A 19,865-nucleotide genomic window follows, 5' to 3' on the forward strand; every position below is an offset into this window, starting at 1 on the left:
GGCAGTTCTGAAGGCAAAAGGGGGTCCAACCCGTTACTAGCATGGGGTACCTAATAAAGTGGCCGGTGAGTGTAGTCTACTAGTGCAATCCCATGCACCAAAATAGCAATTCACATCCTCTCCAAATGTGTTTAAGAGCAATTTCCCAAACAATTGTTGTACAAGCAGAACGTAAATGAGCGCTTATCTCAGTTTTATCCCCAGAGTCAGGCTGTACCGGACTCTCCTGCTGATTTATCTAAACATTAAGAGTATTTTTTGGGTAATTTATTGTTTTTTTTTTGTTTAAGCGTAATACACATTTCATCAAATTGTCAGTATTTGCATAGATTGCTGTCAAACAAGCTAACACAGACTAGGGGTGGGTGATATGGAGAAAATCAAATTTCACAATATTTTGTACCAAATACCTAGTACCTAATACCGTAGTGTTGACTATGGGTGCTTTCACAAAATATCGACACAATGAGATTTTTGGTAAATAATCATCATTAATGCGGATGCATTGGAATGACTAGGTTGGTAGGCCGATAATACAACAGTCTGGTAAATTCAGAAAAGGACGTCACTGTACTGTAATGTAGCCTTTAAAATCAGGAAAAGAAAACACTTATGTCATATTAAATTAATTAAAACAATATCAAGAATCAAAGACGATATCTAGTCTCATATCACGATATTAATATAATATTGACATAGTGCCCAGCTCCATCACAGACTTGTTTGCCTTTAATGGACGTAGACCAATCATGCACCCACAAAGGCCCAATCTGAGCCAGGAAAAACCCTGCTTTAAATCAGTGAGAACCACTTTCTTTATTATGGACATGAAATTACTGAATTACACTCAGATTCTCTCCCACATGGAGAGAAGAATGTCCCCTCCATTCCATTTCAATATATTGATATTATATTGGAGTAATGTATTTATATTTGAGCTGGGCAGCAATTAAAAGTTTTAATTGTGATTAATCGCATAATTTCCCCGATTAATCGCGATTAATTGCAAAATGAAGCAAAGAATTCAAAAGTAGTGTATATAGTGCAATTTTATTTTAAATGTTCTGCCACATGAATGAAAGTGCCGTAACATTTGTTCTGCAAAATAATACCAGCATTTTGTTTATAAAGTAGCAGGTAAATAAAATATTTAGTGTACATCTCAACTTAAACATAATGTATTTATCATGTCCAGAGATGAATTCACTCTGGTGAGAAAATCTTGCATAAGCGACTCCTTCTTATGTCCACGTCCATCTGTTGTTGCTCTAACTCTGCTGCACTTGCCCCACAACTTTTCTGCACTTTGCAAGGACATTGTCAAACGTGCTGTTAAGCAGAGACACTGTGACAGAACGCTGGAGACATTGTGCAAAGCAGGGGACATGATCAAAAGGCAGAGGGCTCGCAGCAGCGATCATATTTCGTATCTGTGTTAACTGCGGGGACTTTATTTGACACATTCCACTGCTGTGCAACTTCAATAAAGTGTCCCGCGCATGTTTCAGCATAATATCTCTCCTTTGTTTTTATTTCAGTCAGAGCATGTGAATCCAGCGCCCACTTTTCCTCAGTGTAATGCACTGGAACTCCGAGATAATTCTGGTTACCCAGTGAGTCTAGTTGCTCCTAGTTAGAGCAGAAGCAAGTGCAAGATGTTGCTTTGTCTCTTTTGCAGTCCTCTCCTTTTTATACAACTCATGTATTCTTCTTGTGATGGTGCATCTTAAAGGGAATCTCATACCTGCCCCAGCTAACAATTTAACTAACGTTAACTTTCCAAGTACTAATTTATATATGTAGTGTAGGCCTGCACAGTTCTTAAAATGAGATTCACCATTTGTTTTGGAAGAAAGAAACAAAGAAAGTAAAATACTTCTATTGTACATCTATTAAAATACCATCACGTCAGCAACATACCTCCAAACATAAAACCCAAGTGCTGTACATATCTGTCCATCCATCTACCTCCCCATTAACCCACAGTAGCACAGATGGTTTTGAAACCAAAAAACCAATCAGATGAGACGTAGAGAAAATAGCCTCCCACAAAAGCTTCAGTTTCCACGCTCCGCGGTAGAGTTGAGAAGATGCATTGTTGTGTACTAAATGTAACTCAGATAACACTTGGTATCAAGTTAGGACAGCTGTAAATTATATGGGCCAAAGATGGAATAACAACTAGAACTGGAAGCAGTATGACGGGGTCCAAGCCTTCCCGTGCATGTCGGCGCACGAAAGTGGAACCCAAAGTGAAACGTTGGGGAGCCAAATGTCAGGAAATATGGAGAGGTACATGTAACAGTACGGATTAATAGCACAATGACCCCGAAAAACTCTGTGATTATAGGCTGGGCACAAAACCTTCTGTAAGGGATAGGAAGAGATCAAAGACATCAGCAGAACGGCGCCACTGTTATCTTTTAGGTCCAAAAGCCAGTATGATTCTACTAGTTATATTAAGTTAAAAAGTTTTGAATCAAAAGTGCCCCCCTTACCCTCTCCCCCCTCTTTTTGGACTTGATACTTGGTTCCTTCAAGAGCTGGACAGGCTTCTAGACTAGTTTTCTACAGCCAGTGTTCAGTGGGTAGTTTAGGATGTCAGGTGAAAAAAGATTTATTTAATATATTGGACTGAATCTGGTAATAATCCTTGCCAACCCCCTCCCCCTCCTTTGGATAATCATTGCTTTTGACACGTCAGCAATGAGAGTGTTGAGGGAAATCTACAGAAACTAAGAAAATAATTGAAATAAACAAGTCTGTGTCCTCCAAAGTGCTTGCAGATCTTGCAGGATGACCAAGCATTAAAAAATACAAATTAATTACATTTAAATTGTTAAATTAATCATTTTTCTTCCCCTGTGATGTTTGACTCAGATAGGAGTAGATTAATCACATTGATATTCCACTTTCTTTCAGTGTGAAATCTTCCCCGCCGTCATGCCCGGCTGCGTTCTCCTCACTGTGAAGGACACACTGTGCGCTTCGGATGAGTGTGCAACCTTTAGCCTTCTGTCTCCTCAACCCCGTTGGTTTTTAAAGGGAAATCAGCAGACCTCGGATAGAACTGTGCGAGGGCCTCTGACCCGAACACCTGACCTGTGTGAGCAAAATTAAGGTGTCATATCTGAAAAAAATTAAATAAAACAGCTATTTTTCATGAGAAAATCTTCTGAGCAGTTTGATGAAAAACCAGCAGTTTTGATCTGAAGGGATTCTTCCCGTTGCCCCAAATATTTCAGGCCTGAACTTCTTTCGTTAAAGCCTTCTCTGAAATACATTTTATCACATGCGTCTTTCTTTGGAAGCGCAGAAACTTTTGGAGCCCAGAGATTTAGCAGTGGAGTTAGTTAACCTTGTCTAGAGTGAGTCCTTTCCCCCACTCCCAGGCTATCCCTAAGTGATGGACCTCTCATAGCACCCAATTAGGCTGTGTCATTTCCCGAGGTGTACGGGCCCCCCCAATCTGATAGATCATGCACCGGAAGCATGTGGAGGGAAAGGCGGCCAAGCATGCTCCTAGGTCAGCCCCATCCAACAAACCCCAACCCCCACTATCAATCAGCCAAGGCTGTGTGATCAATGGGGAGGAAACTGTGCAGCTATTATTTATAGGATCACCAGGCCATTAGACCCAACTATCCACTTAGCCTTTGCCACTGACTGTTTCTGTGTGCCAGACTAGAGAGAATTGGAGATTGAGGATGGCCAGCCAGCCCATATTGTAGGAATCATTCCTTTCATTTATCTCCATCCACACTACATTTACTCTGGGCTCCGGTGCCTGTGATACAGCAAACCCACCTGCACTTTGAGTCGGGGAATAGCACACCATTTACAAACCACACTCTGTCATGTAGGACCAACACGTTGTGTACAGCGGAAATGTTGCACACATGTTGACTATGCTTGTTTGCGAGGGAGCGCTGAGAAACGAGGTTGGAAAGATAGATGAAATGTGGACTCAAGTAAGCAGAAACGATCAATGATTACAGTACAGTATCTAGTACTGCAATAGTGAAGAAGATAGACAATACAATACAAAATGTGATGTACCATCCCATTTGTAGCAGCAAATGTTAAGGAACAATATATGCACACAAGTGTATTGTTATAGTGACCTTCATTAGGACATTACAATTCTATATCCACAACGTTCCCCTTCTGGGATTGTTGAGGTACCGAAAGATATTGTTGTCTTTCAGTTTCATCCGGATGTCCGTCCCCTTCCTCTTCCTTTGTGTTGGCGTGATAACCTCTGGTGGATTTCTGAGGACTACGGTTAACTGCTCCTCAGATCTCTGCAGGGTAAACCCAGACCGCTAGACTATATGTCCAATCTGAGTTTTCTGTTGCACGACTAAAATTTCTTCCTCCACAGCGCCATGGAGGAAGGTCTCCCGATGCGATACTAGGACATTACTGAATCTTTTACAAATCTTCCCATACAGAACCTCCACTGACCTACGTATGCCCAAGTTTTCCTCTCATTTTGGATTTTTCAAAACTGTTGCGTGTAGTATATGTATACTTTAAATATGTGTCTGTACTGCTATAAACAGTACATAAAATTTAACAAATAAAAAAATAAAGTATATATGTAAATTTTTTCATACATACTGTATTAATCTTGCAGGGGTAAATTACAATTTTACACTATTGTTATTACACACTGGCCTGAATTACACACACACGCTCCGTACTTACATGCACTAAATGGAGAGACGTTAGAGTGGGGGGACTGCCAATGGAAAGGCTCCCCGAGCAGTTGGGGGTTGGGTGCCTTGCTCAAGAGCACCTTGGCAGTGCCCAGGAGGTAAACTGGCACTTCTCCAGCTACCAGTCCACCAACATATTTCTGGTCCAAATGTGGACTTGAACCAGATCCCTTTGATTTCTCACCAAAATCTGCTCCTGTTTCTGTTCTTATGCATTAAACATATTCCCGATATTACCCTAGTAAAAAACCTGCTAAAAGCAGTACTTCTAAAGTGCTGCCACATTTCTCTGTTTTGTTTGCAGATGCATCATCTTTTCTCTTTCTGTGTTTCTAATGGCACCGTTTAATCATTTATGATGATTGAATCCATGCTGCAGTCTAACTCCGGCTCATATCCAGCTACTTCTTTGTTGGATATTTGCTGCTAAGACCACCAGAGAGGATCGATATGTCTTTTGAGTGCAACGTGATATCGCACACTGGGATGAAGTTTGGTTTGATTTTTTTTTTCTGCTTTTGTCTGATGATGTGGAGCGAGATGTGACTCACACTGTCAGAGAAATGACTTAGTGTCTTGTTCATGGGACTTGACAAAACAAACTCATAATATTTCACGATTTAATGAGACGTCCCCCCCCAAAAAAAAAACAAAACAAAACTCAGGCACAAATTCAGTGCTATGTTGAGGTCAATAGTGTCTGCGCCCTCTGGTGGTCGTGGCAGTGATTATGAGAGCAAAGCAGTATGTCACGTGACAGAAAGTAACAAAACCAAATTTCCATGTAAAAAAGCAATTTCCCATTTCAAAATAAAAGGTAAGAGTGTTTTGTTTTTTAGGCTTTAATGAACAAACGGAGCTATGCCCCACACTGAATTTAACCCTAACACAAAATATTTTCTTAACTTAAACCAGGAGTCTTTAATGTTTTGGCTTTAACGAAACAACATAAAAGAATACACTAATATAAATCATATATTATAAAAAAAAAAATCCATGTCTTTCAGAACTGTTAAAGGCACAGAGCTGAGGAAAAAAAACTGTATGGCCATGAGCAGCCACAGTTGAGCAGGATGGAATTTGGCATGTGCTCTTGACAGATGACCCGGGCCATGGGGGAACTCTGGATCTCTAAAACGCCCCAGCGTGACAAGTGACCTGCACTATGCTTCATTTCCTTCCAGCCCCACAACCCTCCGTGAACTCTGTGCCTTGATAGGTTGATGAGAGGCTAGTGGGTATCATTTGCAAAAGGCACCTTGATTTGGATGTGTCCGTGCAGCTGTCCAGAGTCTGGTGATGCAGAGCTATGTCCTGTGTTCAGATTCAGACCACAGCTATTCATCTTTATTAATCTTACAGTCGGGGCATTTAAATGAATCATTGCATCGATGCATCGGGATGCGGATGTGGATGATGCATGACTGCATTGATGCAGTGACAGACCATAATCGATTATTGCCAACTAATGATGTTACTTGTTAATTTTCCAGTCGCTGCTTTATTTTGATTTTATTTCTTTTTGCCTTTTGACTGTTGTCTGCTTTGTTCAGACTTTACTGCAATCAGGATGTGTCTTTTTTTAAGAGCAGATGCAATAAAAAGGCAAGTTCCTTCACTATGTGATTTAATGTCTATCCTGCCTGCATGCTTGACTTTGTTGAAGAAAAACAATGTGTAGCAAAATATAGTAATATTGAGGAGGTGATGCATCGTGATATTGAATCGATTAGGATCGGTGACAGTATAATCGTAATGGAATAATGAGACCAGTGAAGATTCACACTCCTAGTTGTCACTAGTGATGGCCTAATGAAGCATCATGAAGCTAGATTGCATGCTTGGTTTTAAATAATAAAGGCTCAAGGAATGACAGTTCAATGTGCTTTCAACCCTTTGTTGAACAGAGAGCGCCATCTAGTGGGGTCAAAAAATAAAGAAAAGCTTTTAGCATAGCTTCATGAAGTTTCATTTGGCCGTCATTAGTTTTCAGATCAGATTTGAGTTTTTTCGAGATGTGTGAATATAGCTGAATCACATTAGAAAACAACATTAGGTAACATCTGATGTCTTGACATTTGTCCCAGTAGGAAAAAATACAGCCTTTTGGAAAGTTGTGGGATAGCTTCCTGTGAGAAGTAGGTACGGGATGGGATTGGGTACGGTCTATTTTATTTTTATCCACTGTGTGGTGGACATCATGTCTTCGACCAAATAAAACGTTGTAGCATTGGTGATTTTGGTATGTCTCTTGGAGTTGTTGTTGTATTTTGTACCACTAGCAAAAAGACTCGCTAGAGGTTTGTTTGGCTAGCCATGCCTCCAGACTGCAACCAAATGGTTTTTGCAACCAAAATAAATTTAAGAGTGCGTGACTGAATTTTACGTCCAGTTGCAAAGTTAAGTAACTTCTCCCCCTGTTTTATTTTTACACGTTAAACATGGAAATTTCGGTACCTAAGAGCGCGTAAGTGCAATCTGTCCTTTCTGCATATGAACAGAGATCGGATCAAACAACCACACACACACACTAACACACACACACACACACACACACACTTGAGTGCGGATACCCAAACATAGCTTGACGGGAACTGATGGTACCCGACGGGCCAGGTTCGGACAGATATTTAGAACTGATGTTAGGGTCGGGCTCGGTCACATCAAAGCGATAAGGCATTTGTTGTAAAATGATGCTGCGGGTCCTTTAAGAGAGCTCAGTGCGTGTGTGTGGAAAATGGGCAGAGGAGAGCTAGAGAAAGAGGAAGCAGGTGCAACCGGAGCAGAGATGGTGTAATAAGGAATTAAGTCTTTTATTGCGGTGTCCGAAATAAACCCCAGACTGAAAGCCAAGTTCATACATTTGCTCACCAGAAATGGGATTTTAACCCCAACGTCATTCATTTTATATCGTCAGCCCTGGTGGTGACAGGTCTCCCTGGTTTTCTGATCACGGTCAGAAACGAAACAAGCAGGAAAGGCTAACACATTGAACATTTTAAATTAAACAGCTTATTAACGTGCGCTTGCTGCCCCGTGTGCATTGATGCGCTGATCTGTTTCCGAATGCCTTCCTACAGTTGCATAATAAAAGCTTTCCACACAAAGACGCAGCCTACATTTGTCATTAGTATGAGAAACAAATGAGATTTTAACTGTGTCGGGCTCGGACGTAAATATTTCAATGCTTGTAGGAGTAACAGTCAGTCACGGAAATGCCGATAACGTGGTTTCAAGTGTGCCTACAGTTTTTTCAAAACTTCACGCAGATAGCATTTTCTTTGATACAATATCAACGACGAGGCAAAAGCGGTCGCGGGGCTGTTAAACGTTACACTTTCTCTGAGACAGGCAGGCACAACGGTGGTTTCTGTGCCCTGGGGACTGACTGACAGGCTGACGTTGTAAGGCACGGCAACTTTATTGTTATGGAACCTTTTAGCAAGAAGGCAATTCAAAGTGCTTTTCATGAAACATCAAAGAGAAATTAAAAACAGTTGTGATGAAAATATAACAGGCTAAAATATAATAATATACAAATACAATTTTACAATTTTACAAGTAACAGTGCGTAAGAAATTAATAACTATACAATTTAAAAGGTTCTAGGGACTTGTTTGGGAGGAGAGAGTGGTTTTATATTGGATTATTTTCAATGAAGTGTAAAATATTCCAATAAATTAACATAAGGTTCTAAGCCAGGGGTGGGCAATTTATTTTTACAACAACCTGTGTACCACAAATTAATCTTTAACTTTAATTTCTGTAAAGAAATACTTGGCAGTTTATGTCTTTTTGAAAACACGGCATTCGTCATCAACTTTTCTTTTTTTAGCGTGAGCGGACATCTCAGGGGTAACCGGGCATCACTTGTTGCTATGCACCTTCACTCACATGGTACGCACGGACATACGTCCCTAAATCACACTTTTCAAAATAAAAGCAGCACAGTTGTATTGCAAGCACGACAGATGTTTTTTAAAATTTATTTTGTAATTTGTGATTGCCGCTGTTCACCTTCATTCACAATCACGCACGCACATACGTCCACACAGAAGTAATACAAATAACGCTTTTCAAAACAAAAGCAGCACCGTTGTATTGCACACTCAAAATAGATATTTTTGTAATTTATTTTGTAATTTATGATTGGCCTCACGCGGGCCAGACAGGGACGCACAAAGGGACGGATGTGGCCCGCGGGCCGTAAGACGCCCGGGTCTGTTCTAAGTAAATATTATAAATACGCTTGCAATTATTTTACAACTGAAATAATTGTTTTGTAACTGAAGATTGAAAGTACCAAATAAAGTACCATTGGGTACCGGAACCAATTTCAGGTACCGGTATGGGGACTAGTATTGGTTCAGATGCGAAAGGTACCCAACCCTAAGGATAGTAGTGTAAACAATGTTGAATTTGTGGTAGTTGGAGACTAGAGCTGGTACAGCTTTTTAATATTTGTACTGTCATGACAGCGTTGGTACTTTCGGTTTACCTTTTTCATGTTGGATCTTTAAAAGTGCAAAATAAAATATGACACTGAATTTGAAACAGAACTTGTAATTTCTGCATCTATTATTAAAGTGTTTATTGATAATACAGTGGAAATTGGTAGAAATGTCACGCAGCTCTCTCTCTCACACACACACACACACACACACACACACACACACACACACACACACACACACACACACACACACTAAAAAACTCAGGATCCAATGTCTTCTGCCAATGCTAAATTAGCATCTAATTATAGGGCCCATCCAATGCTGCCATGTTCACTCCTGTGAGAACAGTCGGACTAAACTTTTGCAGTTATGGACAAAATATGATTCTAAAAGTTTTTTGTGACATAAATATTAAAATTAAACAAAGTAGAATTTCGAAATATACATTTGATCCAAGTCTCTACTCACTTTTAAACAGCAAACATAGAAATCCTATTGCATATGTTATTCCTCTCATCACAGTTCAGTCAGTCTGTATAAGTGAACATGACTTTGTTTCTTTCCCAGAGCTAGAAACCGAAGAACAAAGTCCTCTGTTTCCGGGATATTATCAAAAGGCACAAGTTTCTCTGTTGATACTTCAGAACTCAAAGAATGCATGAAAGGTCTTTTAGAAGTTACCAAATCCTATTGGCATTGTCTACTGTACATTCTATTAACTGGCTCAGCAGCAGGAGGATGTTTTTCTTGATGACTTTGTGAATCTCACGTCTCAAATTTGAAAATTTTGTTCCCTTTCATCAGACAAGACCAAGCGATCTGACAGATAAGCATCGCAGCCTTTAATGGGATTTGGCCAGAGTGGGCTGATAAATGAACCGAATGATTCCTCCATATGGGCTAGCTACTCGATGAATCTCCCGAGACTGAAAAAATGTCTCAGACGTTCGAGCCATTAGCAAACCTAATACTTTAAATGAGCCCTTTTAATTTTCAGTAGTTGTTGCGGGAAGTGGCGGGGTGGGATGTCGGGGAAAGGGCTGCAGTACTCTAGTCTGCGGCATCTAATTTATTGCATTTACGCTGTGCAAAAACGTTTATACAAGACAAGTGGAAGTGAGTGCTCCAGCAAATTTGGCCTGATGTGTGGAGCTGTGAGTGTGTTAATATTATTCACATGGGTACTTTTATCCCTGGCTTAGCTTTGTGTCCAGCTCAATTAAGCAAAGCTCATACACTTTCTCAGACACTGAGCCTCGATTATCATCAGAAGAGCTGCTGCCACGTCCTGCCAGCCTGTGTGCTCGCTCTCCTTTAGCTCTGTGAAAACAGAGGGTGGAAGAAGGGTGCTGGGGGTCTAACTTTTTTTTATGTGTCATTTTGGGACACTGCGGGAAAAACACTGGGTGCCTGTGTGTTGATATTATCTCAGCCATGTCTATTGCTTTGAGCCCGTTGCAGCTCCTTTGGGGACAAATCTTATACTCCCTAAACAAGTGTTTCCTCCTTTTTCTTAAAAGCCCCCCCAAGGACAACAACAAGCAAAATGTGACTCTGCTACATGACCCATGAGTGACCACTTTGGGAGATAAACTGGAGCAGTGATGTGGTCATGGACGAATTATGAGACAATGTTATCCTGGGCATGAATGGGCGCCTAATAGGGGTTAGGGGAAGATATTGATACAGCATAGTATCGCGATATTTTCCGTGGCAATATTGTATCTGTTATTGGAATCAGAGAATGTCAGGCCCAAATGCAGAGACAGAATCAAAATCAAAAACAGAAACATTGATCTGACACAAGACAAAGACAACAAAGAGACTGTATACAAGATATCAAGGGTGAAACCAGGAACAGGTGACACGAGGAATCAGGAACAGGTGAAACACATCAGGCCAGACAAAAGTGGGAAAACGCAAGGCAGGAAGTACAACAAAACATGGTAAGGGAGAAAAACAACTACAAAATAAAACAGCAAACTGTAACATGAACACAACCGTAAGAGTATCTATTCGCAGATGCTGAGTATAGTTCTTTTATTAAATATGTGTCGGTTGGGGACATCATTTGAAATTGGGGAAAAAAGGTGATACATTGCAAGGTATTGCAGAATATTGCAATATTTTGAAAATCGCAATAATATTGTATTGTGACATAAGTATCGTGATCATATCGTATCGTGAGGCCTCTGGTGATTCCTAGCCTTGGCGTCTAAGTGCGGTGTCCCACCACTCCCACACTATTGTTTTCCTGTTTGGCCCTTGCAAAGTAATCCACAGTACACTGTAGGTCAGTTTCCGATTGAGATCTTCATACGTGATTGCTTTTAATGCTCATGAAAAGGCTACAAGGTTCAAGTTGAGCTCTACTTTCCATCCACATTGTGTCCGCAACAACAGTACTCTAAGAGTTCTAGTTCTATACCAATTCAATTGCAGTTGACTCTCTTTTGTGATTGTCTCTATGATGTTTGACTGCTTTGTACACTAATTCCTCCTCTTGGCAGTGTTGTCTAAGATTTTGTTGAATGTAAAGTGTCCAAAGTACTACATTGCATCACATTACCATTCTTTTGTCAGCGTTTGGTTCAAAGCAACTCCAATATGAGAGCATTCAAATGTGAATGATAAGAGAACTCATATTGCTGGGTGATATGATCTAAAATTAGTATCAGGGTATTTTTTAAGTTTCTGGCGATTTCACGGTATTTCAATGTGTTTTCCTTCTTTTGCTCGATTGGGCCTTTTTGTTGGTTAATGGCTTATTCTACTGTCAGGGGTACATAGCATTTTTTTTAATATCATCATGTTTACCAAAACTGAATACTAAAGGGTTTGCTTGGCTCCACATTATACAATAACGTTATATGAAGGAGAATGCATGAAAAAGTTACAATGTAAACCATTTTGCAAACTGCAAAGTAGTAGACGAACTTTAATCCAATGAATACAAATACTAACAACTTTAACATTGTTTCCCTTTCAAAGCATCATAGTTGTAAGATAGTTGTATCAACATTACCTTGGCCACAAGAAAGTTAGGCTGTTGTGGGAAACTGTCAGACTCATCACTGTTTGAGTAATGTTGGTAGGACGGTGGACGTCTTTCAGAGAGGTAACATATCTTAAATTCAGTGTTTGAATTTTTTCTCTGAACCCAACTTTCTCAACAGTCTGTAAAAGGACGGTAGGTGGATTGTTATCGCGTTCATAATGTTTCTCCGCTGCATTCATGAAGTGACATGTCTTTAACGTTAGCACGGCTGAGTAACATTACACGGCCGAGTAACGTTAGCGCAAACAAGTAACGGGCTAAATGATGTCCGATTGTTTTTTTTTAGAAATAAACTTGCGTTGTATCTCCGTATTTTCTTCATCCTCTAACTTCTCTGTTCTTGAATGTGGAGTAGTGACTGGAGTCTCTTCCAGCGTACTTATGCTACCTGGCTAGCTAGCAGCTATAATGTTACTAGGACTGCTCCTTGTGGGTTGAGTAGTCGATAAGTTGACTAATCGGTGGTTTTGGTCTTTGCTGAATTATGACTTATTTCCAAGAAAATCCTGGGCACATATCCGGTAAACACAAGATTTTAAGTGGTGCTTTTGCATGACTCTCTGTAGCATAACTCTGTTATACACATCATAATCGATTAGTCGTACGAGTGTAAGTCGACTAAGAATATCTTTAGTCAAGGATGGCTCTGAATGTTACCCAACACGCCATTTGGCTGTGTAAATTTGTAAAAATAAAATTATTAGTGTTAAAAATTGTATTTCATTTTACAGGATAAACACAAATTGCTTGTTGAGTTATTTGTGGGTTATTAAATGTTATAAATGTTATATAAAGTTACTACCCTGAGTGAGATGGGTACCAGTTAACAGGCTCCCAGTACGGATTACCACGGCCGCAGCGCTCTCTGCGGCAATGCTTCGGTATGACCATGTGTATAAAGATTAATATACGGGAAATTAATACCGGTATACGGTATAGACCGGTATACCACCCAGCACTAAGAGCTTGAAATTGTCAATAGAATAAACATATTTGAACAAATTATGCATTGTGAGCGCATCCTTCATATGACTAAAACAATGTTCAGGGTGCCTTGGTACTAGGCCACAAGGCTATGTTTTTACTCAACAGATAATGATATTGTTAATATTGATGATAATAGCGATTACAATGAACAATTCTCCAATGAGAAGAATGGCTGCAACTAACTGTTATTTTCATTGTTGAATAAACTCAATTATTTCTGGGATAAAGGGATTAGTTGTTTGGTCTCTGAAGAAAATGGTGAAGAATGTGGATCAGTGTTCCCCAAAGCCCAAGATGACGTCCTCAAATGTCTTCTTTTGTCCCCAACTCAAAGATATTCAGTTTACTGTGACAGAGGAGAGAAGAAACTAGAACATATTCACATTTAACAAGCTAGGGGAATTTTGTTCATTAAAATGTCTCAAACAGGGCTGAGCGATATGAGGAAATTATCCAATTGTGATCATTGCAATTGCGATATGATTAACGATACAAGGAATGATCATTTTTGTATCATTATTCTTATTTTCACTGAAAATTATCAAAATATAAGGCATGAAAATGATTAAAAGTGGGATTTTTGCCAGGATCTTTACAAAATAAAGAATTTTTAATTTGAAGGATACAATTTTAAGGTAGGGACGTCTCTGCAGCCCCCCCCCCAATGATTTGGATATTGCAATACTCCATTTTAATTAACTTTGCAGCCCTAGTCTCAAACCAATTAATCGATCGTAATAGTTGAAAACTAAAACTATTTTTTTTATTTGTTAATCTTGGTACCAAAGTACCATAACACAGCGTGGAACAACTGCTTCTATTACTGAAGAAAATCCTTGTATATAGAGACAATTTTCAATAATTGTCCACTTCTTTTCCTGTACATGTGCCTCCATTGTTCATTATTCTGTCCTTTCTCTCATTTTTATTTACACATATACTTACCTTTTTCAGTGTAACTGTAAATAAGGCAATGCTGCAGAGGAGCATGCATGCTGAGCCAACTCACTCTGAATAAATAATGGTTAAAAATGGAAATTAGCTCGCATGAGCTTATCTTTCCAGAAGATTATTACAGACTTGCTTAGCAGTATCGCCTGCAATGAAAAGGGCATGTCTTTATTTGTTCAAAGGGCGGGCCCAAATCAGAACACTTGTATTTTATCTTAGGGATTGTATTTGTTCTAGCTCACTCAGCACTGCCTCATATACTAGTATATTATTTCATGAATGCAATAATTGAATGTGCAAACAAAGACAGGTCTGTCAGCAAATGTAGGTCAAGTATAGGCAGCCTGGCATGGTAATGCAAATATCTTTCAGTCCGGTACCTTCAAGTTTAGTATTCACCTATACTGACCAACACTAGACTCACGAGACATAAAGGCTTCTGGGATTGGTTGATAACTCAGACTTGCCGAGAACCTAGACACCCGTTTAATTACATTAGACTCATACATTAGGCATGGTTACAGTCTTGTTCAGTAGCCTGGTCCGGAGGTGCGTGGCCTCCTACCATCATTGCCTAACGTTTGATGTAGCCTACTTGTAACATTACTGATTGATTACATTACTTGTGCGGCAGCCCCGGCCAAAGTCTCTTCATGTCATTTACATAGCGTGTACACTGTACCACATTTGTTAACGAGTTAACATGTACAAAAGATTTCAAATTTATGTTTTCTACAGGCTGCATTAAACGCTATCCGGAGCATAGCCTTTTATTTGCAGAGTATTATTCAATACACTGAAATGGACTGTATTTGTATAGAGCTTTTTGTGGCTCCAGTGCATCCAATCCAGTGGAGGTGCTAATGAGCAAGACTATACACACACACACACACACACACACACACACACACACACACACACACACACACACACACACAAAACAGAGCATACACCAATCACACTCATTTTGATGCGCTGCCAGCACGAATGCGTAGGCCTGTCAAGATAACAAATTTTGCTGGACGATAAATTGTCCCAGACATTATTGCAAGAAACCATAATATTCTCGTTCGGAGACCATTTTCATCTAATGGAATGATAATGACATAATGCAGGTACACTTTTTCAAAGACCAATTCACTTTTATTTCTAAAGAATATTTAACACTGAAACTGGAAGACATTTTAAATATCCACAACATGTCTTTGATCTTTTTTAGTATGTCGTCTTTCATGCTTTTGTACAGTTGTGGAATTACCGTTTGTGACACATATGTTCTCCCAGGCAATTCATACTGGCTTTCAAATGTTGTTTTGAGTCTGTATTACATATAAAAAATTATTTATTAAACACAAAATACTAAATTTAGTAGTGTGCAGGGGGCTGGGCCAAACACACACATACCTTCACTTCTGTTTACCTCAGGGTAATTTTTGGCAGCCAGCCTTCCAAAAGAAAGCACAATGAAATGAAATAACCGATCATTAGGTGTTGGTCGACAAGCAGGTAAGGAGTCTCAGCTCCCCGTCCAGGAGCCTCTGACACACTTTCCACACCCCGTGTTTGCGGACTGTTGTACAATTTTGCTGATTAATTTTTGTGCATTGTACACAAGTCCACAGCTGGCACAGCGGTGTGTAGGTCTATGTCCAAGCCTGTCCCCACCGCCTCCACCTGCAGGTTGTCAACAGGGCACTGAGTAACACGGCTGATATTGCTCATTTTTGTTTTTGTTTGTTTTGATAGGGCCCTAACTGCAATGTTTTGCTAGAAGCCCTGTTCCAACTCTTAACCAGCGTTTTCTCCCCGCCAGGAGTCCCGCCTCCCCGCACAAAGAACATGCGACTGACAGGAGGGTTCACTCATCGTCACGCACACAAACACACACATAAACAGACAAACACAGACAGCCAGACACAAGACAAGGGGCCAATCAAATTTATTGCATTTGAATCATGGCGTTTAACATCCACTCACAGTAATAATGTTATCACAGCCAATTAGACAATGCACTGGCAGTTGTGGTCTTGACCGCTCTCGAAATCCAGAGTCTTCTTTCTCCAAGAAAAAGTGTCAAAATGTGGTCGGAACCGAGACAAGACCGAGATCTTTAAAAAATCTTAATACCAAGACCAATCTCGAGTGCGACAGCACTGAATAGGGCCCTAAAGTGTGAATAGTGACTCATTTAGGACACAGCTTGAGTGTTCACCAGGCAGAGTGGGTTGTGGAAAGATTATACCCACTTCCAAAATGGGCAGTGATGGGAATAACACTGTAATTTTTTTCAGTAACTTGTAATGTAATTGATTACTTTTTCCATCGTAATAACGCCATTGCTGTTACAGCCGAAAAATGCTGTGTGCCGCGTTCTATAATTGAAGCTTTTTTTTCATCAGACCAACTAGATCTCTAAGCAAATACTTTTTATTATTGTTCTTCTTTGGTTAGTGGGCGGTGCACGAGACGGGCACATAAATGCTGACAATTGGCTAAGTTGGGCGGGTGTTCAAAAGCACGCATATTCGGACACACAACAAACAAAAATAACTCCTATTGTGTTATTTGTGTGGATCCACTATATAAACATAATATCTACATGCATGGCATTTGATTGGAGGCTAGTCCCACTTTGTCCCACAGTAACATTGTTTAGATGTGTGTGCACTGTTTCTGTTAATGTATTAAGTTTCCATTTCATTATAATAATCAGATTTATCATGAATAATTTAACATACACATGCAATCTCCATTAAAGAAGGGCGGAGGGGGGTCACATTGAGCATTTAAAAATTTACTTTAAAGTAACGCAATAGTTACTTTCTGAACTATTTACTCTTAAAATTTGTAACTAGGTAATTTTGTAACTTTTTTGAAGAAGTAACTGGTAACTGTCACTAATTACTAACTTGTCCAAAAGGGGTTATGAGTAATATCAGAGCAAGGATTTTTATTTTTATTTTTTATTTTTTTTACCTCAGGCATTAGGAAGTGCAAAACCCAGTTGAGTATTATTTTTTAGTAGTTTTGCAATGAAATTATAAATGTGAAATAGTTTTGTACATACATTCATACTTCTATGCTACACAGATTATGGGAGCTAAGAAAATAAGAGTGCAATGTCATAGTTGGCACAGCTGAGCTCTGTCACATCAGCTTGCATATGCAGACGATGTCCCCCCCCCCCCCAGTTGCATTTCTCTTGCAAGCTTTTCCAACAGTATTGAATGGATTATTACAATGCTAGGCATGCACACATGCATTGTCCCTGAGAGTTTAGCTATGGCCTCTGTCTCTGTCTTGATTGTATTGTTAGTTTTATATGAGGGCTCTGAGTATTGAACTCCTGGTGCACGTCTGATTGACACAATAGCTCCTCTGTCTCCTTCACCTGTCAACAGCTCACAGAGCAGGTGAACAATAAATAAAGGAACTACAAGGTAATACTTTACCTGACAAGTGTGACCCTTTATGACAGCTACATGGCATGTTTAGAGTACTGGTTGCACTTTCATCTCATCTTTGATTGCGTGTTCATTTCATCCCTATTATATTCTGTTAGACGGAATCTTAGATTTCATATAGCTGCTGTACAAGTTGTGTGTCACTTTAGATTTGCCATTTATAATTTAAAGATTTATTTTTGCAAATGAAGTTGCAGCAAGAAAGTAAATGAAAATGAAAAGTCAGTACATGTCATTTAAACTTGTCCCTTTGTATTCACCATTCATATGTGTCAACTACAGTAAGAATATTAGTTTTCATAAGGATTAAATCTAGTGACTCGTGCAAGACTTCACTGTGAGCGGACCGTTTAGAGACAATGTAACCGGCAACTAACGTTAACTGGATCCTATGTACAAAAACGTTATATTATAAACGATAGGTAACCCAGAAACTGTGATTATGAGCTTGTCCTCAGAATGAATGTTTTGGTAGTTACGAAAGTTTACATTGTTTGTTTGTCCGGGATCGGCCAGCGCAAAGGACGTCTATATTCCGATTGGCGGCTGGCGTTAGCCGCTGCATGCCACTGAACCGCGTCATAGCTCATTACCGTAAAGTAGAAAAATATTAACTTTCTGATTGACACTCAACATGCTCAAAATACGACGCCCACAGATTTGCCGCCGCAGCTGAAAGAAGCCGTCTTCCATTGAAAATGAATGACTTACGGTAACTTCAGACACTCAAGTCGGTGGCGGTGTGAACATGCAGTAAGATATCATGCAATTTGTGCACATGTTGTTCCATTGTATGCAAATGCATTCATGGGAATGCGTTTCAATGCTTATAGTCTGTTCAATTAACAACCATGGAAACAGCTCCCCCTTTTTGTGTGGAGGAAAAAGTTTCAGATTTATTGATATATTTGAAACACCCAAAAACGTTGAGTATAGTAGTATTATATAGTTTTGCTTTTTCTATATTTAAGTCTTTTTCCAGTACTACATGTTGTCTCAGTTTCTATAAAACGGTACCTTCTATAAGTGACAACATTTTTTCATGAATTTGCAGCTTGTTAAATTGTGTGTTCAACCAACCAGCAACATAGATTAGCAATCCAAGAATAAGTGTTTGGGGAAAATGTCAAAGCATAATACAGTAGGAGAAAGAATGTGTGTACAGTGTACAGGGGCTCACCTCACTGGCACTGTGAAATACTTTCCATACTAAATTATTAACAGGTCTGTTTGTGGCATTGTGCATGTCATACATGACACATAAAAGCATTCTTTACCCATAACTATTCTATACACGTTCGCAACACATATAGAAGGTTTTCAATTCAATTTCAATTCAATTTTATTTATAATACTAATTCATAACGAGAGTTATCTCGAGACACTACAGATAGAGGAGGTCTAGACCACACTCCAGAAGAAGTTTTAAAGATACATGTATGTTTACTAAATCATGGGTTAGAATAACTGCAAATAAATGAATCTGAGGAATAATCGTGCAGCTGATTTAAACGTGTGTTCTCTGAAAATCTTTTTTTTTTACTCTGTTCACACATTTTGGTAATTTTGCATTGTGAGTAGATATTTTTTGGGCATTGCGGTCATCTTTTTGATATCTATTCATTCTTTTGCAGTTTGAGCACTTTGGTGAACTTTAGTTTTTTTCTGTCTTCATTGATTAAATTAATACTGAAACAAAGATAAAGAAGTAATTTGTCATTCCCTCCATCTCGACCATGACTTAGCAGTTCTACCTTTTGGGAGGCGGTCCAGATGGCGCAGTCTAAAACCGACTCATCCTCATTCATTCCTTCAGCCAGCGCTGAGTGAAAGTGAATGGCGATAAGCCAGGGACATAAGTGTGAGCAATCTATTTAATGTGTCTCACACTGCATGTCCTTCACACAGTGCCATGATACAATTCACTTTAGCTCTGCTGCTTTGTACTGTACACAGGACGTTATGTTATTACTGGAAGTGATGCTGTGTTTATGTGATGTAACTACCATCGATGAGTGCCTGTCTGTAAGTGCCAAAACATAATCTTAAAAAATTAGAAAAGGAAAATAAAGATGTGTTTTAGGCACTGAGTGGAGATTGCATTTTAAGTATTCCAGCAGAAAACAAATAATTCCACTGTGTGTGTGTGTGTGTGTGTGTGTGTGTGTGTGTGTGTGTATATATATATACAGTGGGTACGGAAAGTATTCAGACCCCTTTAAATTTTTCA

At 39.4% G+C, this 19,865-nt stretch overlaps 1 protein-coding gene across 4 annotated transcripts in view; it reads left to right on the top strand.

The window, feature by feature from the left end:
* ntm (neurotrimin) overlaps window positions 1-19,865 on the top strand; it is a 502,481-nt gene that overhangs the window by 419,454 nt on the left and 63,162 nt on the right. The window lies entirely within an intron of this gene.

This window comes from Etheostoma cragini, chromosome 13 (genome assembly GCF_013103735.1).
Source record: "Etheostoma cragini isolate CJK2018 chromosome 13, CSU_Ecrag_1.0, whole genome shotgun sequence".
NCBI lineage: Eukaryota > Metazoa > Chordata > Actinopteri > Perciformes > Percidae > Etheostoma > Etheostoma cragini.